The sequence below is a fragment of the Erythrolamprus reginae genome, chromosome Z, assembly GCF_031021105.1.
Source record: "Erythrolamprus reginae isolate rEryReg1 chromosome Z, rEryReg1.hap1, whole genome shotgun sequence".
Taxonomy (NCBI): domain Eukaryota; kingdom Metazoa; phylum Chordata; class Lepidosauria; order Squamata; family Dipsadidae; genus Erythrolamprus; species Erythrolamprus reginae.
In genome coordinates this window covers 35,527,810-35,552,013 of record NC_091963.1, presented here as the reverse complement: position 1 = coordinate 35,552,013, position 24,204 = coordinate 35,527,810, and the positions used below count along the sequence as shown (strand labels likewise).

Genomic DNA, 24,204 nt, shown 5'->3' with positions numbered 1-24,204 from the left:
AGTCATGGAATCAAATATAAATCAATCAATTACTCTCCACCTAGAAACTAATAATCTGCTCTCTAAAAAACAATCTGCATTCAGAAAAAAACTATCCTGCAACCTGCAGCTCCTCCACTGCAAAAACATATGGACAACTCATCTTGATCAAGGAAAATCTATAGATGCAATTTATAGTGACTTCTGCAAAACCTTCGATTCAAACTACTTCTAAAACTCAAATACTATGGCATCTCAGGATCCCTCCACAGATGGATTACAGCATTCCTGTCAAACAGACAACAAGTGCTTAAAATAGGAAGCACCATATCTACCCCTGTCCCTGTTAAAAGCAGTGTCCCCCAACGTAGTGTTCTGGAACCAATGCTCTTCATTCTCTACATCAATTACATTTGCAATCTCATCATAAGCAACTGTGCTCTCTTTGCAGACGATGTAAAACTCTTCAACACCACCGATAACACAACTGCTCTCCAAAAAGAGCTAGACTCTGTTTCTGATTGGTCTAACACATAGCAACTCCAAATCTCAACCAGCAAATGCTCTGTCCTTCACATCGGCAAAAAGAATCAAAACTCCAAATACAAACTGAATCAACAAATTATCACAGATAATCCCCCCTCAGAGTACTAATAACTAAAGACTTAAGTGCCAAAGCCCATTGCAACAACATCGCCAAGAAGGCTTTAAGAGTTGTTAATCTAATCCTACGTAGCTTCCGCTCTGGCAATCTCACACTACTTACCAGAGTTTATAAAACTTTCGCCAGACCCATCCTAGAATATAGCTCATCTGTTTGGAACCCATACCGCATTTCTGACATTAATACCCTCGAAAATGTCCAGAGATACTTCACCAGAAGAGCTCTTAACTCCTCTACCCGTAACAGAACACCCTACGAAACTAGACTTACAATCCTGGGTCTACAAAGCTTAGAACTAAAACACCCACAAGATCATATGCTGCAACGTCCTGCTTGTCAAAGACTACTTCAGTTTCAACCACAACAACACAAGAGCCCGCAACAGATACAAGCTTAATATTAACCGCTCCAAACTTGACTGTAAAAAATACGACATTAGTAATCGAGTTGTCGAAGTGTGGAATTCACTACCGGACTCTGTAGTATCATCCCCTAACCCCCAACACTTTACCCTTAGACTATCCACGGTTGACCTCACCAAGTTCCTAAGTGGTCGGTAAGGGGCGTACAGAAGTGCACCAGAGTGCCTACCGTCCCCTGTCCTATTGTCTCTCCTATATCTAATATATCTTATCTTCTATACCTATCTTTTTCTGCTATTCTCTCAGTTATATTTCACTCCTTTATTTTCTCCTCTATTCCCCCTTTAATACATTCTACCTGATTATATCCTCTATAATCCTCATTGTGTATTATTGTGTATTGGACAAAACAAAAAAACAAATAAATAAATAAGTTACTGTCAGTAGCTGTTGCTCAGTAAATTGGCCAATCTAATTCAGTTCAGGTGAATATGCTTTTATCATCATGGTTAATGTTCCGTTAACATTTTGAATGTTTAGAGCTATCATTTTCAAGTGAGAGAGTAGCCTGGGTTGTTACAGATGCTATTATATTACTGATGTTTAAACAAATGTTTAACAACTACGTTTTGGTATGAACTATTTATGTATGTCACAATACACCATGTAAAATAGTATTTTGGTTTTATTAGCAATACAGAAAATTATGTATTCAATGCTACTATTAAGCTTTATTCATGAGGCTGAAGTCTGAGGAGTCCTTAGGGGCCCTGAATGTTAAGCATTTCACTGCTCAATCATGACATCAAACTGGGAAGAGGAGGAGGAGGAAGAGGGAGAAGAGGAGGAGGAGGAGGAATATATTGTTGACCATATAAGATCTGACATTATCTTTAACAGTATCCAGAGGAGCCATACAACTGTATGCAATAATTTTCTGGAATGCTTTTAAAAATGTGTTTTGCATTAGGAACACATATACTACTTTCATGATTAGAATAGCCTAGTACAGCGATGATGAACCTATGTCACAGGTGCCACAGGTGGCACGCGGAAACATATCTGCTGCCTCATGAGCTGTTGCCCTAGTTCAGCTCTAACGTGCATATGTGCACTGACCAACTGATTTTTCGCTTGCACAGAGGCTTTGGGAGGGCATTTCTGGCTTCCATAGAGCCTCTGGGGAGATGGGGGAGGGTGTTTTTATCCTCTCCAGGCTTCAGAGAAGGCTTTGGAGGGCAAAACACAAGCTTTCTGGGCCCACCAGAAGTTGGGAAACAGGCTGTTTCCAGCCTCCAGCAGGCCTCTGGGGGGTGGGGGAAGTTGTTTTTGCCCTCCCCAGGCATTGAATTATGGGTGTGGACACTTGCCCATGTGCGATAGCATGCTCCTGCACTCTTTCATCACCCAAGGAAAAAAAGGTTTGCCATCACTGGCTTAGTACAATGGCTCCCAAATTATAAATTGCTTATATAAACTTTCTCGTGGTAAAACAGACATTTTTATTTGTTTGTTTTCCATTTCTCTCCTGTGTTTTTTTAAATTATTATTCACTTTAAGGATTTATTAAATTTATTCGCCACTCATTTCGTTTTGGGCTACTCTGGACAGTTTACAACAGTAAGATTGGGGAGGTGGGAGATTAATAAAAAATGTAGACTTCAGAATAGCAAATACAGAAATAAAAATAAATAATGGATATATGGTAATATATTTTTTTTAAGGTTGTTTTTTTGTCTATATTTTGTATTCTTCTAAAATAAAGAATTTAAGAACAATTTCTGCAGTTTAACTTAAGAGTGGGCTAAGAAAGGGGACTTCCAAATCAGATCTCATTGACTGCACTGCAAAGGATGGAATTCTTATGAAAGTGTTTTGACCTTATAGGTCAAACATCTTTGCTTTCCAAATTCTTCCAGCCTTTTTATCAGTTTTTTTCCCCAAATAATTTTTTATTTTTTCTCTCCATGCACAATATAAAAAAAATACCAATACAATCAAATTATTTTACAATAGGTCACTTTTAAAAATATGGTATGCAAAACCCTCCCCCCAATGCTGCCTCCTTAACTTTTGACATCTGGATAAAAAATAACTGCTTATTTTCTTGTATTATACAACAATGCTATTAGCTAAACCTCCTTTAAGCTGTTCACATTTTCAATATCTAAAAGATGATTAGGCTATAGAATTTCAAATTTCTCCATATCTCTTCTATGTCTATTTTCATATATATTTAAAAACCTTTTAAAATGATAATCGCCCATTAATAAGAAACATCTAAAATAAACACCAGAAGACTTCCAATAACAAACTAAAGGGGGGAAACCAAAAAAGATCAAACAAAAAACATCTCATAGTTACACCCAATTAGCCGAATTACAGAATTAAAGAAAACCTAATTAATAATTCCTTTTTAAAGGAATTATAAACAAATAAAAAATAGCTACAAAAAAAAAGAAACAAAATTTAAAAGTAAAGATAAAAGTAGTAAGAGGTAAGGTTTATAAAAAGAGAATAATACGAGACAGGGAAAAGAAAAAGAAAGAATAAAGGTACTGATCGAAGGGGGAAAAAAGAAAAGAAAAAGAGGAAGAAATAAAAAGGAAACTTCCTCTTTTTCTTACACTTCACCTCCTATCTTCCTGTAAATCCAATGAATTTCATGGAACCTTAACGTTCAACCGTAACCCTTATTTAACTTCAACCCTCTTTAAATCTTATATCTTTAAGCAATAAAAAACCAAAGTAGAAAATAATATAAAATGGGGAAATAACCCCATGAAAGTAACCAAGAGTAGAAAGTTCCCTTATTGACCCACTGGAATCAACCCACAAATAAAAAGCTTTATACCCAGCTTAATCTTCTTGCTCTAATTTAATCTTATCACTGCATGCCCAGCGGAATTATCGTGCCCTAACCTAAATTTATTGATTACGGTAGCCGAAAGGAAAAAAATTCAATTTCTTTGAACCTTCTTCAAATAAAAACCTTTCAACCCTTATTAAACCTTTCTATCATTATAATCTATATTTTCTGTATTTTAATAATTTCTATAGTCAATTGTTATTTTTCTAATATTTTTTCTTGCATTATACTTTACGAAAAGGATAGAACTAACCAGATCAAAGAAAAAGAAGCTTCTCAAAAAACCCACTGGAATCAAGTTGTATATCTTTGTGCCCTACTCTAGTATTTGCGCTGCGTAGCCAGCGGGATTCTCATGCCCTACTCTAACAATAATGATCCCAATAAATAAAGAAAAAAGCTTCTCCCTCCCAGATCCAAATCAATCTCTACCCCTTCATAAATTAATGCATTTTTCAAAAAATTATAATTGAGTATTCTGTTAATCCATTAAATCTATTTATCTATATTCTATAATCTACATGTTTTAAATAATCAATACAATATATCATATAGCTTCCATCTTAAAAGGAAAAAGGAAAAAAAAAGCCTTCCCTATCTTTTATCTTGATCTTTTTTTTCCTTTTTAGATCAGTAACTTTATATTTGAATCAATAATTTAAATATCTTAATTCTATTTCAATGCACTTTCCATCAAATAACAATACATTGATTATCCAGCAGAATTCATTATATTTCTGGTTCCATTTCTGTGCTTATAACAAACCAATTATATCTAGTATTGTTTCTATATTGCTTTCTTTTGCATTAAAAAAGAAAAAAGAAAAGAAAATTAATTTAATCAAGAAAGGGAGACTTCCCCAAAGACCTACTGGAAATAAGTTATATATCTTTATACCCTACTCTAATATTAGCGTTGTATAGCCAGTGGAATTCTCATGCACTATTCTAATAACAATGGTCCTCCTCTTAGATCCAAATTAATTTATATTTAGTTTTAGCTTAAAAAAATTATGATCTAAATATTCTAATTATCCCTAGATTATCAATAGACTGTAAGCTATATATTGTCAATAATCAATACAATACATTGTATAAATTTCATCATATAAAGTGTATCAAACAAGCTGTTACATATCTTTGGAATTAACAATTTTTATCTTTTTAAATCAGTAACTTTTATATTTTAATACAGTGTTTTAAATCTCTTAATTCTATTTCAAAATGCTTTACCTCAAATAACAATTTATTAATTATCCATCAAAATTCATTGCATTTCTAATTCCATTTTTAAGCTTGTACCATATTAATTATATCTGATAAGACACCTACTAATTGTACCCTACATTCCTTAATATTATTTTCTTATTTTCTTGTATTCTTATATTCTCACCCTAACTCATCTCTGGTTCTATTCCACTTATCTCCTCCTTGAAATACAGTAAATTTATAATAATTATTAATATCAGTCTTCTTCAACCCAAAAATACATAGTTAAAAAGATTTTTTTAAAAAACTTAACCCAACTCTATATTCATTATTTAAATGTTTCCATATTTCCCTAATTCCATGTTTCAAATACGTATTACAATATTTCAAAATTTATTCTTTAAGTTTAAATTTATCGAAAGAGTTCTTAATAAACCTCTTAGTTACATATCATTTTATTCAAATCTATTAATTCCCCTTTTCTTCAACTCATACAAGACCCGAAACTGAAATGCATTCCCCTTAGCATTCCATTTTTCTGAGCTGCACCTAATTCACCTGATCTCCATCTTAATATAATTATAAAATTGTAATTTATTTATTCCATCTTTTCAAAGAACACCTTTCCTTAGTACTATTAGTAATACCAAACGACTTTGATTCTTTAATATTTATTTAAATATGAGTCCATATTTCAAGTCCAGTCCAATCCGATTTAAAATTAATAGTTAGCCAATTTTAATGGGAAGTAAAGTCTCTTGCCACAAAGTATATTTATGTCTCTGCTGATACCCTTCAAATAGTGTTGTTCTATTTTCCTTTTTCTTTATTAATTTTCAAGTTCCTTTTCCGTCGCGCTCCGTGGCCCTCGTGATACTCTGTAACACTCCATCTTAAACCATATCTCTTCTTGATGTTCCATAAAACACCAGCAATTATATCTCCAAAAGAAAAATGCCTTAACTAGGAAAGGAAAGATAAATTAAAAACTAATCTTGTTAATGGTTTTTTGTAGTATAGCTCTATTGCACTCCTCTCTGCTGTAACGATGTTAGCACCATACTTTCTTCTTTACCATAGCTCCTCAAATTAAAGATGGAGAGCCCTATTTGAGACTGACACGTCACTTCCTTCTTTAAATACAATTATTTCATGTAGCCAATGCTTCATATTTGATCTCTTCCCAGATGATACCGCTCTTCTTCAATCTCCTGCAGTACAAAGATCGTCGATGGCTAATGTCGGCAAGCCGACTTCACACGATTGCTGGTGCGAGATAGACCGGTTCGTCCGATGGGGGTTCGCCGATACCCCAATTGGACCGCCAGCAGCGTCCCCTATGTTCCCTCCCCAACAGGGAGACCCCTGGACGGTGGGGATTCGGGACTACCCTCAGCGGAGTGAGGGAGCCCCATGGCGCCATGGCCGTTGACCCCCGCCCCTCCCCCCAGTTTTTTTTTTTTAAAGACAGAACTTGGGAGTACTAAGAACTATTCATCTAGAATTTCTTTATACATAAAAGTATATTCCTTTATACATTAAGAGAGGCTGTAAAAGCACTATGAAGTATTATGTAAGTCTAAAGGCTATTGCTATATGTCGAAGTACAGGTAATCCTCCACTTACAGTAATTGAGCCCAAAATTTATGTTGCTAAGTAAGGCAGTTGTTAAAGGAGTTTTGCCCCACTTTATAAACTTTCTGCACTGTTGTTAATTGAATCACTGGGATGTTTAAGTGAATTATGCAGTCATTAAGCAAATGGATTCTGGCTTTCCCTATTGATTTGTCAGAATCTGGCTGGGAAGACTACAAATTGTGATCACATTATCCCGGAAGAGTGTAACTGTCATAAATACATACTAGTTATCAAATGTGATAACAAAATCATGAGGATGCTGCAATGGTCATAAGGGTGAAAAAACAGAAATAAGTCACTTTTTCAGTGCTGTTGTAACTTTGAATGGTCACTAAATGAATGATTGCTAGTCAATTTTTACCTGTAAGCTGTGATTTCTAGATGTTGAATAAACTGGATGACAGCATATAACATCCTGATCACCCTTCCCAATAGCTGGATTTATTCCTACAATAACCAAGGAAACCACGTTATAACTTCATGGGTAATATGACTCAGGCCAATAATGAAATATTTGGCATCTGCTTGCAAATTGCATTGATCTCATTGATATTCCCATCTAAATTGACATGAGAAATCTCACTATGTAAGGTGGCCAGCTTCATAGCCCTTTATCTCACACAAAACATATACACACACACACACAAATACAAACACACAGAGAGATAAATACACATACACACATTAATTCATCCATCCATCCATCCATCCATCCATCCAACCATCCATCCCATCCATCTATCTATTCACACTTATGTATAAATATTGTTGGAGAAGATTCCTGAGTGTACCCTGGACAGCCAAGAAAACAAACAAATGGATCATAGAACAAATCAATCCAGAATTTTCATCAGAGGAGCAAATGGCCAGATTCAGGCTTTTTACTATTTTCAAATCATTGGAACACCAAGCTCTTTGGAAAAAGCTCCAATGCTGTGAAAAGTAGAAACAGAGGAAGAAATGCATTCAGTTACAATATTGCTGGGTGCACTTTTGGGAGGCTTTAAAGAACAGGTTAGGGACACATCAGCATGGAGAAAATCTATATGGTCACTAGGATTATAAAACTACTTGGTGGCACAATAACATATAGACACAGAAACACACATACAGGGGGGAGAGGGAGAGAGGGGGAGAGACTACCTACCTACCTATCCCTAACACTAACCCTATCTATTTACCTATGTGTATGTCTTTCTGTGTCTGTCTGTCTCAAGACCTAAAATGGTCACCTAACATCAAAAACGTCATCAAAAAAGCACCGAAAAGAATGTTCTTTCTGTGCCAACTCAGGAAGCTCAAACTGCCCAAGGAGCTGCTGATACAGTTCTACAGAGGAATCATTGAGTCTGTCATCTGCACCTCTATAACTGTCTGGTTTGGTTCTGCAGCCCAACAAGACAGACATAGACTTCAGAAGATAATCAGAACTGCAGAAAAAACAATTGCTGCCAACCTGCCTTCCATTGAGGACCTGTATACTGTATGAGTCAAAAAGTGGGCTGTGAAAATATTTACTGACCCCTCGCATCCTGGACATAAAGTATTTCAACTCCTACCCTCAAAACGTCGCTATGGAGCACTGCACATTAAGACAACTAGACACAAGAACGGTTTTTTCCCCATACACCATCACTCTAATAAACAAATAATTCCCTCAATACTGTCAAATTATTTTCTAAGTCTGCCCTACTATTACTACTGGTTTTTTCTCATCATTCCTATCACCCATTTCCTCCCACTTATGAAGACTGTAACTTGTTGCTTGTATCCTTAAGATGTCTATTAATATTGTTTTCTGATTGCTTATTTAACCCCTATGACCATCGTTAAGTATTGGTACCTGATGATTCTTGATAAATGTATATTTTTTTTAATGTACACTGAGAGCATATGCACCAAAGACAAATTGCTTGTATGTCCAATCACACTTGGCTAATAAAGAATTCTATTCTATTTATCATCTATCTGCCTGCCTGCCTGCCTGCCTGCCTGCCTGCCTATTTATTTATCACTTCGCCGCAGCAGAATTAGTGTTTCCAAAGGCATCATCGGCCCCATCAAACTCTGCCCGGCGAAGTTCACCGCTCGTTGCCCAGGCGACAAGAGGGAGGGGGGAGGGTGTCGTACAGATCGAGAGCCGCGCTGCTCGGCTACCTGACGTTGCGACTGAGAAGACAGCATGCGATTCCCCGAGCTTTTCTTAATCTCCGCCCGGCTGAGGGGAGGGGGCTGCCTAAAATGGAGGAGACGGTGGCCGACAGGCGACAAATAGCGGAACGCTTTTTAGCCTGGCGCACCGGAAGGCCGCGTCGCGCATCGCATTAGGCTGGTCTCTCCTTCTTTAGGGGCTCGCTGCTTGGAAAACCCTAAGCAGGTGGACGGAACTATCTTTCTGGTTTAGGGGCTCCGTGAAAAAGCTAAGCCTGCCGTGAAAATAAACTGCGGAGGGGAAACGCACGTTACCTTATTTGCCCAAGGCGGCAAGGGCCTGCCCACTGTCCTTTGGCCGGAGTCCAAGATAGTTTTTGTCCTTTCAAGGCCTTGCGAAAACCTACACCCCGTGGCCATGAAAGGCACTTTTACACGAGGCCACAGATAGCAACGCCGTGAAAAAGGTCAACTCCGTGTTAAAGGTAGTGGGGCACGCACGCTGTGGATTGATTGGAGAAGCAACTCTGCACCTGCATCCCAACTGTCGCCTAATTGGACTGGACCTGTGACCAAAGAGCCAGGCCCCACAGAGAAGAGGAGAGGAACAAATATTCTGCTAGAAGCGTGGGGGAGAATGGGTGGGATGTCAATAAGAGGCTGGTCAAGAAAGGCTGCCAATCCTTGTTACAATACTGTGCATAAGTATTTTTTACTGTGTAGAAGTATAATACTGTGCAATTAATTTATTTATTTGATTTTTTTTATGCCACCCTTCTTAGACTCAGGGCGGCTTACAACATGTTAGCAATAGCACTTTTTAATAGAGCCAGCATATTTCCCCAGAATCTGAGTCCTCATTCTACCCATCTCAAAAGGATGGAAGGCTGAGTCAACCTTGAGCTGGTGATGAGATTTGAACCACTGACCTGCAGATAATATAATAATAATTTATTAGATTTGTATGCCGCCCCTCTCTGAGGACTCTGAGCAGCTGATCTACTATCAGCTTTAATAGCCTCCAGTACTGCACTCTACCTGCTGTGCCACCTCAACTCTTACTGTGCACGTTACTAAGGGGCATTCATAAGTGCACCAGAGGGCCTTCCGTCCCCTTTTCTAATGTTTCTCTTACTAGTATCATGTATATTAATATTATTATAACTCTGTAGACCACCAATACGTCCTTGACAAAACAAACAAATAAAAGGCCTTCTTTTTAAAGCATTTTATGATCTGGGCCATACAATGTTCATTATTTTAGTTTTCACTTTTAATTATACTTGTCAGCAACAAAATTGTGCTTATTTACAATTATTTGAAGTTATGGCTAGAAAGGCATAAGAGCCCACTTTTCCGTTGTCTAAAATTACTTGATCCCATCATTTTTGTAAATGGTATTCCCTGCCTTTTCTTCCTCCTTTGAAAAATAGTCATCTTTTTAGAGCTTTTGAATTCTTGGTGTTTCCTGTCACTCCAGCACTGCAGTATTCTCATCTGAATTGAAATGGTGGGCGGAGGGAGAAGGAGAAAAAGGACTTTTACCTGTTTTGCTCAGATTGATTGACTGTCCAATGAATTGGATAAAAGATAAAATGAGATAAGAGGTGGTATATGTTTGGAAAAATGGAAGCAGGTGAATAAGTTTAAATATTTAAATATAAACTTTTAAATATAAGCCAGCAATGTGCAGCTGCCAAAAAAGCCAACACAGTTCTAATCTGCATTAACAGAGGGATAGAATCAAGATCATGTGAAGTGTTAACACCATTTTATAATGCCTTGGTAAGGCCACACTTGGAATACTGCATTCAAAATGTAAAAAGGATGTTGAGACACTAGAAAGAGTATAGGGTTAGCATAGGAGTTCATGGCCACCATGATAGCCATGGACCTGACTCAAGTAGTACAGGGTCCCACTCACGAAGGAGGACACGCACCCGCCATGGTATTCCTCTCTGAGCAATTGAGTAATGGTCTGAGACTAAGGGGCTTAGATGTGTTGCCTTTGTCATGGTCAGACCATTTTCTATTACGGCTGGACTTCCTGGCTCCAATCCTTCCCCGCAGGGAGGTGGAACCGATTAAGATGTTCCGCCCCAGGCGCCTGATGGATCCAGAAGGTTTTCAGAAGGCGCTTGGGGTTATTCCAGATGCACTCATCCACAGTTCGGCGGAGTCTCTTGCTGAGGCTTGGAACAAGGCTGCAGCGGAGGCTCTCGACCAGATTGAGCCATTGCCACCTCTCCGCGGCACTAGACCCCGTAGAGCTCCATGGTACAACAAGGAGCTCCGGGAGTTGAAACGCCAGAAGAGACGTCTAGAGAAGCGATGGAGGAAGAGTAAGTCCAAATCCGATCAAACACTTGTAAGAGCTTTTATTAAGACTTACAAAGTGGCGCTCAAGGCAGCAAGATGCGCGTATCATGCCGCCTTGATTGCATCAGCGGAATCGCGCCCGGCCGTTCTGTTTAGGGTGACCCTCTCCCTTCTTAACCAAGGGGGAGTTGGGGAGCCCTTGCAGAGTAGTGCCAAGGAATTTAACACGTTTTTCGATGATAAAATCGCTCGGATCCGAGCGGACCTCGACTCCAATTGGATAACAGATTCGACTGACAACGAGTCAGTCGAGGTGACTGGGGCACGTACTTGTCCACCTGTCTGGGAAGAGTTTGATCTGGTGACACCTGATGAAGTGGACAAGGCCATTGGAGCTGTGAGTTCTGCCACCTGCTTACTGGATCCGTGTCCCTCCTGGCTGGTTTCGGCCAGCAGGGAGGTGACACGGAGATGGGTCCAGGAGATTGTCAATGCCTCCTTGGGGAGGGGGTCCTTTCCAGCTCTTTATAAGGAGGCACTTGTGCGCCCCCTCCTCAAGAAGCCTTCCCTGGACCCAGCCATGCGTAATAACTACCGTCCAGTCTCCAACCTTCCCTTTATGGGGAAGGTTGTTGAGAAGGTGGTGGCACTCCTACTCCAGTGGTCCTTGGAAGAAGCCGATTATCTAGGTCCCCAGCAGTCCTGTTTCAGGCTCGGCTACAGCACGGAAACTGCTTTGGTCGCATTGATGGATGATCTCTGGCGAGCCCGGGACAGAAGCTTGTCCTCTGTCCTGGTGCTTCTTGACCTCTCAGCGGCTTTTGATACCATCAACCATGGTATCCTTCTGCGCCGGCTGGAAGGGTTGGGAGTGGGAGGCACTGTTCTTCAGTGGTTCTCCTTCTACCTCTGGTCGGTCGCAGTCGGTGTTAGTGGGGGGTCAGAGGTCGACCTCTAGGTCTCTCCCTTGTGGGATGCCTCGGGTCGATCCTCTCCCCCCTGCTATTTAATATCTACATGAAACTGCTGGGTGAGATCATCCAAGGGCATGGGGTGAGGTATCATCAGTATGCGGATGATACCCAGTTGTACATCTCCACCCCATGTCCAGTCAACGAAGCAGTGGAAGTGATGTGCCAGTGCCTGGAGGCTGTTGGGGTCTGGATGGGTGTCAACAGACTCAAACTCAACCCGGATAAGACGGAGTGGTTGTGGGTCCTGCCTCCCAGGGACAATTCCATCTGTCCGTCCATAACCCTGGGGGGAGGGAATTATTGACCCCCTCAGAGAGGGTCCGCAACTTGGGCGTCCTCCTCGATCCACAGCTCACATTAGGGAAACATCTTTCAGCTGTGGCGAGGGGGGCGTTTGCCCAGGTTCGCCTGGTGCACCAGTTGCGGCCCTATCTGGACCGGGACTCACTGCTCACAGTCACTCATGTCCTCATCACCTCGAGGTTCGACTACTGTAATGCTCTCTACATGGGGGCTACCTTTGAAAAGTGTTCGGAAACTTCAGATCATGCAGAATGCAGCTGCGAGAGCAATCATGGGCTTTCCAAGATATGCCCATGTCACACCAACACTCCGCAGTCTGCATTGGTTGCCAATCAATTTCCGGGCACAATTCAAAGTGTTGGTTATGACCTATAAAGCCCTTCATGGCATTGGACCAGAATACCTCCGGGACCACCTTCTGCCGCACGAATCCCAGTGACCAGTTAGGTCCCACAGAGTTGGCCTTCTCCGGGTCCCGTCGACTAAACAATGTCGTTTGACGGGACCCAGGGGAAGAGCCTTCTCTGTGGCGGCCCTGACCCTCTGGAACCAGTTCCCCCTGGAGATTAGAACTGCCCCCACCCTCCTTGCCTTTCATAAAGTTCTTAAGACCCATCTCTGCCGTCAGGCATGGGGGAACTGACACATCTCCCCAGGGCCTATACAGTTTATACATGGAAAGTTTGTGTGTGTGTTTGCTTTTAATAATGGGTTTTTTAGTGTTTTTTAGATTTGTTCTTACGTTGCTCTTGTTATTGTTGTGAGCCGCCCCGAGTCTACGGAGAGGGGGGGCATACAAATCTAATAAATAATAATAATAATAATAATAATAATAATAATAATAATAATAATAATAATAAAGAAGAACAACAAAGATGATTAGGGGACTGGAGGCTAAAACATGCAAGAACTAGGTAAGTGCTAGTTTAATGAAAAGAAGGATTAGGGGAGATATAGAAGTGTTCGGATTGACAAAAAGAAGAGGGAGTCTATTCTCCTAAGTACCTGAGGGTAGAACAAGAAGCAATGGGTGGAAACTAAATGAAGAGAGAAGTAGTTTAGAACTATGGAGAAATCTCCTGACAACAATTAATCAGTGGAACAGCTTGCCTCGAGAAGTTGTGAATGCTCCAACACTGGAAGTTTTAAGATATTGGATAACCATTTGTCTAATGTAGTGTGGGGTTTTCTGCCTAAGTAGGAGGTTGGACTAGAAGCCCTCCAAGGTTCCTTTCATCATTATTATTATTTAGAAGATACTGCAGAGGTCTTCAAACTTGTCTTTTTTAAGACTTGTGGACTTCAATTCATTCATTCATTCATTCATTCATTTATTTATTTAGTATCTCCGTAGACTCGGGGCGGCTCACAACAATAATAAAGCAATTCAAAACAAATCTAATAATTTAAAAGCATAAAAAACCCCAAAAAACCCATTATTAAAGCAGACATACACACAAAAATACCATACATGAATTGTATAAGCCCGGGGGAGATGTCTCAATTCCCCCATGCCTGAGGGCAGAGGTGGGTTTTAAGGAGTTTACGAAAGGCAAGGAGGGTGGGGGCAGTTCTAATCTCAGGGGGGAGCTGGTTCCAGGGGTGGGGGCCACCACAGAGAAGGCTCTTCCCCTGGGACCCGCCAAATGACATTGTTTATTCGATGGGACCCGGACAAGGCCAACTCTCTGGGACCTAATTGGTCGCGGGGATTCATGCAGCAGAAGGCGGTCCCAGAGATTTTATAGGTCATAACCAACACTTTGAATTGTGACCGGAAATTGATCGGCAACCGATGCAGACTGCGGAATTTGGTGTAACATGGGCATACCTTGGGAAGCCCATGATTGCTCTTGCAGCTGCATTCTGCACGATCTGAAGTTTCCGAACACTTTTCAAAGGTAGCCCCATGTAGAGAGCATTACAGTAGTCGAATCTCGAGGTGATGAGGGCATGTGACTGTGAGCAGTAAGTCCTGGTCCAGATAGGGCTGCAACTGGTGCACCAGGCGAACCTGGGCAAACATCCCCCTCGCCACAGCTGAAAGATGGTTCTCTAATGCAGTGTTTCCCAACCTTTTTGGAGCCGCGGCACATTTTTCATATTTTCAAAATCCTGGGGAACATTGGGGGGGGGGGGGCGCTAAAAAAAGTTTGGACAAAAAAAATATCTCTTCCTCCCTTTCGCTCTATTTCTCTCTCCCTCCCTCTTTCTCTCCCTTCCTTTCTCTCTCCATCCCTCTTTCTTTCTCTCTTCCTTCCTTCCTCTCTTTCTGTCTCCTCCTTCCTCTCTCATCTCTCTTTCCTTCCTCTCCCTCCCTTTCTCTCTTTCCTTTCTCTCCCTTTCTGTCTATCCTTTCTATCTCTCACCCCTTCTCCCTCTTTCATTCCCTTTCCCTCCCTTTCTCATTCCTTTCTCTCCCTCTTTCCTTTCTATCTCTCTTTCTTTTTCTCCCTCCTTCATATCTTCTTTCTCTCCCCCCTTCCTCCCTCTTTCCTTTCTCCCCCTCCCTTTCTCTATCCTTTCTACTTCTTACTCTTTCTTTCTCTCCCTCCTTCATTCAATTTTCTCTCCCTCCCTTTCTCTCTCTTTCCTTTCTCTCCCTCCCTTGTTCTCCCCTGGGCTGCCTGTGCCTGCCCTGCACCACCCAACACGGACGGACAGCCCCCGGTCGTCGGTTCGTCGCCCCCCCCCCCCACACGGAGGGAGATCAGCCACTGGAGGGAAATCGGGCTGGCGGGGGCGGCGAATCCACCTCCCCACCCGGGTGGAGGGAGATCGGGCTGGCGAGGGTGGTGGATCCGCGTCCCCAGCCGCATGGAGGGAAATCAGGCGGGCGGGTGGCCGCGGCTCCCTGCGCGCCCCTGGAAAAGGGTGCGCGGGGGGCATTTTGGGGTGCGTTGGCGTGCTACAGGGAACGGTGCCTGGGACCGCTGCAGCCGGCAGCCTGTTTCCGCTGCCAGTGCCCTCCCACCGGGCCCCAAAGGACACTTGCCGCCGATGCCAGGGAAGGCTGGAAAAAGGCGCGAAGAATGAAGCTCTCCTTCTTCCTGCCTTCCTTCTTTGGGGCGCAGCAGGAGAGCGCCAGAAACTGCGGTATCGGGCAGGAGCCGGGAGGTCGGAGGCACCGGCAGCACCCTGCGCAGCTGGAGCTGTCGCGGCACACCTGGCTGTGTCTCGCGGCACACTAGTGTGCCGCGGCACATCGGTTGGGAAACGCTGCTCTAATGTGAGCTGTGGATCAAGGAGGATGCCCAAGTTGTGGACCCTCTCTGAGGGGGTCAATAATTCCCCCCCGGCTTATGGACGGACAGATGGAATTGTCCTTGGGAGGCAGAACCCACAGCCGATCCGTCTTATCCGGGGTGAGTTCGAGTCTGTTGACACCCATCCAGACCCCAACAGCCTCCAGGCACTGGCACATCACTTCCACTGCTTCGTTGACTGGACATGGGGTGGAGATGTACAACTGGGTATCATCTGCGTACTGATGATACCTCACCCCATGCCTCTTGATGATCTCACCCAGTGGTTTCATGTAGATATTGAATAGCAGGGGGGAGAGGACTGACCCCTGAGGCACCCCACAAGGGAGAGACCTAGAGGTCGACCTCTGACCCCCCACTAACACCAACTGCGACTGACCGGAGAGGTAGGAGAACCACTGAAGAACAGTGCCTCCCACTCCCAACCCCTCCAGCTGGCGCAGAAGGATACCATGGTCGATATCAAAAGCCGCTGAGAGATCAAGAAGCACCAGGACAGAGGATAAACCCCTGTCCCGGGCCCGCCAGAGATTATCCATCAATGCGACCAAAGCAGTTTCCGTGCTGTAGCTGGGCCTGAATCCTGACTGTTGAGGGCCTAGATAATCGGCTTCTTGCAAGGACCATTGGAGTTGGAGTGCCACCACCTTCTCAACAACCTTCCCCATAAAGGGAAGGTTGGAGACTGGCCGATAGTTGTTAAGAATGGCTGGGTCCAGGGAAGGCTTCTTGAGGGAGTGCACAAGTGCCTCCTTGTAGGGATCCGGAAAGGACCCCCCCCCCAAAGAAGCGTTGACAATCTCCTAGACCCAGCTCCGTGTCACCTCCCTGCTGGCGGAGACCAGCCAGGAGGGACACAGATCCAGTAAGCAGGTGGCGGAACTCACAGATCTAATGGCCTTGTCCACTTCATCAGGTGTCACCAGATCAAACTCTTCCCAGAGAGGTGGACAAGTACGGGTCCCAGTCACCTCGACTGACTCGTTGTCAATCGACTCTGTTATCTAATCGGAGTCGAGGTCCGCCCGGATCCAAGCGATTTTATCAGCGAAAAACGTGTTAAAATCCTCGGCACTACTCTGTAAGGGCTCCCCAACTCCCCCCTGGTTAAGAAGGGAGCAGGTCACCCTAAACAGAGCGGCCGGGTGGGATTCCGCTGATGCAATCAAGGCGGCATGATACATGCATCTTGCCACCTTGAGTGCCACTTTGTAAGTCTTAATAAAAGCTCTTACAAGTGTTCAATCGGATTCAGACTTACTCTTCCTCCATCGCTTCTCTAGACGTCTCTTCTAGCGTTTCTTCTAGCGTTCCCGGAGCTCCTCGTTGAACCATGGAGCTCTACGGGGTCTAGTGCCGCGGAGAGGTGGCAATGGCTCAATCCGGTCAAGCGCCTCCGCTGCAGCCTTGTTCCAGGCCTCAGCAAGAGACTCCACCAAACTGTGGATGAGTGCCTCTGGGATAATCCCAAGCGCCCTCTGGAAGCCCTCTGGGTCCATCAGGCATCTGGGGCGGAACTGCCTAATCGGTTCCGCCTCCCTGCGGGGAAGGATTGAAGCCAGGAAGTCAAGCCACAGTAGAAAATGGTCTGACCATGACAAAGGCAACACTTCTAAGCCCCTTAATGTCAGACCATTACTCAATTTCTCAGAGAGGAATACCATTTCGGGTGCGTGCCCCCCCTCGTGAGTCAGACCCTGTATTACTTGAGTCAGGTCCATGGCTGTCATGGAGGCCATGAACTCCTGTGCTAAACCAGAGGTTTCGCCGAGTGACGGCAGGTTAAAATCCCCCAAGACAATGAGTCTGGGAAATCCTACCGCCAGCCCCGCTACCTCGAGCGGCACAGGCAGGGCTGTTGTCACGCAGCTGGGAGGCAGGTAGGTGAGCAACATGCCCACCTAAACCCCTAAGTCCAACTTCACTAGGAAGGACTCACAACCCGCAATCTCTGGAGCAATGAGTCTATGCAGACAAAGGCTCTCCCTGGCTATAATAGCCACTCCTCCCCCCCTTCCCTGAGGTCGAGGCTGATGCCATATCTGAAACCCGGCTGAGCAAATTTCAGAGAGAGGAACTCCTCCCTCTGGGCCTAGCCAGGTTTCAGTCACACATGCCAGGTTGGCCTCCTCATCCAGGATCAAATCCCTGATGAGGACAGCTTTATTTACCATCAACCTGGCAGCCTGAGCCCAGGGCCAGGGTTACACTCATCACCAGTGCCCAGGGGTGAGCTCACAGAGCCAGAACGAGGGATCGTTATTAAGAAGCAATCTCTCGTTCCCCTGGAACGGCTAGTTCTGTGGCTCCCGCCATATCTGCCTTTCCCCAGCAACACTGGAATATTCCGACCCTCTGCCACCCCAGAGATCGGTGCCTCCCCCCCTCCTGCCTCTCTCTCGTCAGGTGGTATGGGGGTTAATGAGGCTCGTAGCTGGCAACTGACTGTGGGTTACTCACAAATCCAATTGAGAGAAAGGACCTCGAACGAGAAACTTGAAAACAACTTTTTCTCTTTGGTGAGACAACCTAGATTAAATCCAGGATGACCCTTTTATTGAAAGCAAACAAAGAAAGGCAGGCTTCTGTGATGCTACATTTCACATGGGTCTGTTACACCCATTCAAACTCATAACGTATTAAGCGTACAAAATATAACCAATAAAAATCATACAACTTATGTTACATTTCAAAGTGCTGATTCATGAGAAAAAGAAAGCAAGAGCGAGGGAAGGGCCCCATCAGCCCACCTCATGATATATAATATTGCACTTTTCTTAGGCTAGCAGCTGTTGTGATTCAGCCTGAGGCTCCTCAGGGACCGGCTGGAGCTCTGCCGGCTCCATGCCCAGAGGAGGAGGACAGTGACCAGGAGGGGGAGGACCAGGCAGACGGGGGAGAGGAACGTCAGGAAGAGGAGGAGGGAGAGCAGCCTGAGACCCCCGGGGGGGCTCTCCCCAGCTAGTAGCCTGGATTCATTGGATGAAGACGCACAGGCTATAATAGACATGAGGCAGAGACGTGCAGCTCAAAGGAGAGGCCAATTAGAAAGGTATTTCCATCCCTGAATTGGCAACAGCTGGGTTTGGGTGTGGTTCTCCTCAGCAGGGTTGAAAAGGCAGGCCCGCCCTTACAGTCTTGTGGAGAGTTATCAACTGGGAGTCCTGTGGCCTTGTTTCGATTCTTGGCGTCTTTGATCTTGGCTTGTGGCCTAGAAGGCTGAAAGACTTGGGGGAGGCGTGGGTTTTATTATCTCCAGTGTTGTTTTTGCCAGCAAGAATCCTGTTTTATTGCCTGGCCTTCGTGAAACCTCTGTGAAGCTTCATAGTGTTCCTGTCTGTAAGAACAGTTTTTGTTACCTGTGTTTGCTTTCCAGTATATAAACTGCCTTTGCTTTTTACCAGTGTGTCTGGATACTCTTTTTGGTTGGTGTTGGCATCTGGGGGGACCCAGACAGAACAGCAGCAAAGAAGGAGAATGTTGCTAGAGAAACTGGGTCATCATACGTGTCATGCTACAGGTCTATGCTTTTCGCATGCACATTCCAGGACACTAGTTCCCGCGTTCCCACAAGGTGGACCATGTAAATCATTCGTATCATACCCATTTACCCCATCCATACCATAATCCCACCCACCCCACCCATCCCATTCATACCACTCACTTATTCCATACATATTATTAAAGCCACCCCAATTACCCATCAATTTAAAAAAAATAAAAAATTAAATATTACTACTGATATTAATATTAAAAGATCTAAAAGTGAAAAGTTAACATTAAAATTAAAAAGGTTAAAAACTAGGAAATAGATTAAAATTCATTAGGGAAAAATACAATACATCAGTTCATTAGATTAAATAAGGTCAGCAGCAAAGTAGCAAAAATGGTACCAAGTTCTCAAGGGTAAAGTCAAGAGTTGCTTAGGATCTAAAATTCATTCAATGCCCCCTAAAAGTGGGGGGGGAGATGTCCAGGGGGTGGAGATGTCCGAGTCCTGGGTATGCCAGTTGTTAATTACCCTGTCCTCCAGGCTCTTTGGTGCCAGCTGCTGCCACCGGTCAGCACTCCCAGGTCTTTCTTTCTATCCTGGTTCTCGCACCACCTCCGTTCTTTGCTGGTTGGCCTCCAGTTAGATCCCAGTAACACCGCTGCTTTCGGGCGACACCTCCAACTCCCACTCGCCCAGCGGCGTGGCACGGCCTCCAAATGCTCCCAACACCTCCAATCACCCTCAAAACAGCTCCGAATGCTCCTGGGCGCTCCCACGTGGCCTCGGTGCAACCTTGACATCGCCCTTGGCTTTCTCTCCTGTATCGCGACCGTCTCTTCCACCGCCGCGGCCAGGCCTAGTCTCTCTCAAAGGCCCATCATCCGGCAGACCTTCCAACACCGAGTGCCCCCACCAACCAGCGCTCCAGTGTCTAGGCCTTGAATACCATCGGCAATGTCCCTTCCGTCCAATCCACCAAACCTGGGCCGTTTTATTCACTCGATCTCCCACCGCTCAATCAATCTTAAAGCAGCAGCAATCAATCTTAAATCTTAAAGCAGCATGGGTCAATGAGTCAGCAAGTCCTAAACAGAGACTGCCATTTTCCACAGCACAGCTGACTGCCTCCCGATCTTTTGCAGTCCAGGCAGCTCTCTAAATGCAAGGGAAGACATCGGGCAGGGAGCTTCAGAAACAGAAACAACTCACCCAGCCAAACTTGCAAAGGAGTAAGCTTGCTGACATGATTTATTGCCTATATCAGAGATGTTTCACCCTTTGTCTCAGGGAGCAGCCGTTCCTCCCCTCCTCCTTGCTGTCCCACCGGAACTGGACTAGCTGGAGAATTCTGGGAATTGAAGTTCACAAGTTTTAAAGTTGCCAAGTTTGGGAACCCCTGATATACTGTATAGACTTAATACTGACGAAATAAAATATTGGAAATATATTATGTGCCACATATATATGATTTGCTTTATATCACTGACTCTTAACATTATTTTATTTAATTATAAGTTGGCTATTTAGATCATGTCTGGCACTAAGGTTAATGTGCTTAGTGCGAATACAGTAATTTGTGTGCCACCAAAGGATAAACATTAAGTAACCTAACATTGCCTTTTCAGTGGGTTACATTCCTCTCTTAAAGCAAATATCTATTTGAGTCATATGAATAAAATGCTAATTCCAATTATTCTAATGTTTTAGAATATTATAATCTTGAATACTTTGGACTATTGGAATTCAGAGTAGATTCATACAGATATGTATTCAATTTTTGAAATCTTTGATGGTTATATAAATGGTTGGTTGTTTTTTTCTTAGGTTTATTTAATTTATATAAGTTATATTATCTGTCTCATCAGAATTAAGCCTGAAATAATGAGAGTTTATGACAAAAGTGGATTATACAGTGTAGCCACTTGGGGGCAGGAGAATACCTTCTCCCAGCTTTGTCAAACCTAAACAAAGAACATTTTAGAGCCATTCTACTGTTTTTAAGAGTACTTGATTTTATGAAGCAATTATCTCACTTGCTCTCTGTTTCCTCTTATATAGCTGCTACAAAACATCTATACCACACATGGTAGAAAATTTCAAAACTCTTAGGGAAATTGCTGTACTCCCAGGATGAAGAATGGTGCTTCTGTTAGGGTGATAGGGAACATTACAGAATGCTGGTATTGCATTTCCATACAGCTGATACTTCTGAATTTACATTTTGTTTGTTTACTTTATGGGATAGGTGGAAAGCTGTACCTGACCTATTTTTGATCACCACATTGCTGCTCTAGAGCTCTTGGTTTCTGGGCACTTCCCATATATAGCTCTGGCTTGATCTCTGTGGCTTTAAATACATTTTGAGTCATTTCTTTAATAGTGTAGCTCACACATATTTTGAGAGTCAGCAAACCTGAGTATAATGCTGAAAAATCAAGTGATTGAAATAAGTTATGCCTAACCATTGAGAATTCAAACTCTTGATACAAAAGTTAAAAGAAATGGGTTTAGTCAAAGGCAAACCCATAAAATATGCATTGCCTTTCTGAATCAACAGCAAAGTAACTGCAAAGAAAAATAAAGGGTTCCTATTCTAACAATAAAACATTCTATACAAGTGGGCCCCTAATGCATCATCATGTGTGTGCAATAAGAGGGAAAGGAAGCAACAGTGGAGGCAGCTAACTGTACTTAAATACAGTAATCATGAGGATTTAGCTAGAAAATGTAAGCATTTAAACAGACATAACACCTTGTCCCAAAGTCCATACAGAGGTGACTATTCCAACACTAAATTCAATTTTTGTCACTGCGGTGGTGCAGTGGTTAGAGTACAGTACTGCAAGCTACTTCTGATCACTAGCTGCCAGCAGTTTGGCCAATAGAAACTCAGCAGCTCAAGGTTGACTCAGCCTTCTATCCTGCCAAGGTGGGTAAAATGAGGACTCAGATTGTTGGGGGCAATATATGCTGACTCTGTCTCAGGACATAACAGGATCAAGAGGGAGGTAGTTGCAACACAGAATGTGCCTCAGCATCATGCCAACCAAGTACTGTCTATAACTATTTTGCTCCAAACCAGTTTTAGGTTGATTGAAAAAATATTTTAAGTCACTGTATTTGATCCATTGCATAGATTTGTTTGAAAGGAAAAAGAAGCTCTTTATTTCCAGAGGCTGCTGGAAATTTACCTTTTCCTCTGAAAGACCTTTTTAGTTGTGTGTCTGAATCCTGTTACTGCCAAGGACACACAATGTCAAGCAAAGTTCAAAGTACAAGTAACTGGTTTGTTTTCCTGAAGCCTTTGTTTGAATCAGATACATTTCTCCCTTATTGGCAGATAATTCAAGTTATTCACAAACAGATGGTGCTTATATATATATAAACAAGCAATACAGGGACGCAGGAAGCTGCCGTCTTCCAAATCAAACCATTCTAGTAGAATACATGACTTGCAGAGGCTCCTCAAGATTTTAAGCAGGGAATTTCCCAGCTTTATTTGGCAGTGCCTAGAATTAAACCTCAAATCTTCTGCATCCAAAACATACAATACATCATTGATCAAGGGCCTATATTTAGAAAAATATTGGTAGGAATTGTTTTTCATATTCTGATCATACTTGGCAAAAATCAATGGAGCATCTCTTGAACTTTGGGAATGAGAAGACCAATATTCACTTAAATGCCAAATGGTGAGCTTTAAGAGGCATTTCACTCTCCATGGCTGGTTGGATTCAGAAACCAGTTCTTAACTAAGAACTTTTTCCTCCTTTCATTCTTCCAAACAGATAGATTGAGTGATAATGCTGTTTCAAACCTTCAAACAAAACAAGTTCAAAAATAAATTAGACTTATTCCCATGTGGAAGACAAGCCATATTTTGAAATGGGGGGCAATAAATTCACTGGCTAATTATCCAACAGTAGGCATTAAAATATTGTCTTCATGCAGAGATGTCATTTCAATTAAGGCTGAAATGCAATTGTTCTGCAATTGTTCCTGAGCTTCTTACCTGCTCAGAAACAATTGGTTCCTGAGCAGGTAAGAGACAAATCAAATTGAACAGAGAGGCTAGCAAGGCCAATATTCAGAGTTGGTTTCCCATAGGAAAGAGATTTGCCCAACTTCACATTTGGCATCTAGAGAAAAGGAGTCACCTTGAGTTGTATTTGGTCCTAGGATTTCTAGGCTGGACAGGCATTCTACAGGCTGTGCTTTACTCTTTTATCCCTTACTCTTTAGAACATGTTGCCCAATTTGGCTGAGAAAGAAGCAATGTAAATCAGATTACCAATATTAGTTGAACCCATGTCACATTCAGCATTCCCTACTAACAGTAAAAACAGTTATGGACAGCTTGGGCGTATTTTGGTCATTGTGCCAGAATTGCAACCAAATCCCAGTTTATCTCAAGCATAATCATGCTATTCAGGGCAAGCTAATTCAGAAACTACTTTGCAAGCCAACTCACTTTGACTCCATCTAGGAGGTACATGTAATGTACCAACATACCCTTGAGATGCAAGTCCCCGATATTTAGGAAGTCTTAAACTAAGAGACACCAGGCAAAAGAGAAGTGTCTTCAATTATTCCTCAAATGCTTCCAACCAATAGTAGACAGGATCAAACTGTCCCTACTGTTTTCAGAACTGTTGCCATGGTAGTCTTTAACAGAAAAAATAACAAAAAACCTTGATGGCTAATTAGTTTATTATTACATAAGTTTTGTCAACTGTAGTGCATACAGTTATATAGTCTTTAAAGACTGCATTTTGTTTCTTTTTCTTTTCAGAGTAAATGCAGATGAAGAGATAGATGGATGGATGGATGGACGGACGGACGGACAAAGAGACAGAACGTCATGCTGGCCAAACTATGTAGAAATTTCAAATGAAGGAACATAGTCTGCTAAATTTTGCTGTAGTAATTAATTAATTTTTTAATTTATTAGATTTGTATGCTGCCCCTCTCTGAAGA

At 42.9% G+C, this 24,204-nt stretch overlaps 1 protein-coding gene across 4 annotated transcripts in view; it reads right to left on the bottom strand.

Annotated features, from left to right (window-relative positions):
* Nucleotides 1–20,517, bottom strand: part of SDHAF3 (succinate dehydrogenase complex assembly factor 3) — a 54,201-nt gene extending 33,684 nt beyond the window's left edge. Inside the window, exons 1-2 of one of the 4 annotated variants that reach the window (XM_070730022.1) lie at nucleotides 8,879–9,030; nucleotides 7,083–7,168 (exon numbers count right to left, since the gene is read on the bottom strand). The gene's annotated coding sequence lies outside the window, so the exon portion shown is untranslated. Of the gene's footprint in view, nucleotides 1–7,082; nucleotides 7,169–8,878; nucleotides 9,034–9,187; nucleotides 9,330–20,436 lie in introns of those variants that run through there. The other 3 variants (XM_070730025.1, XM_070730024.1, XM_070730023.1) reach the window with 3 other exon arrangements.
* Nucleotides 20,518–24,204: the final 3,687 nt, after the last annotated feature.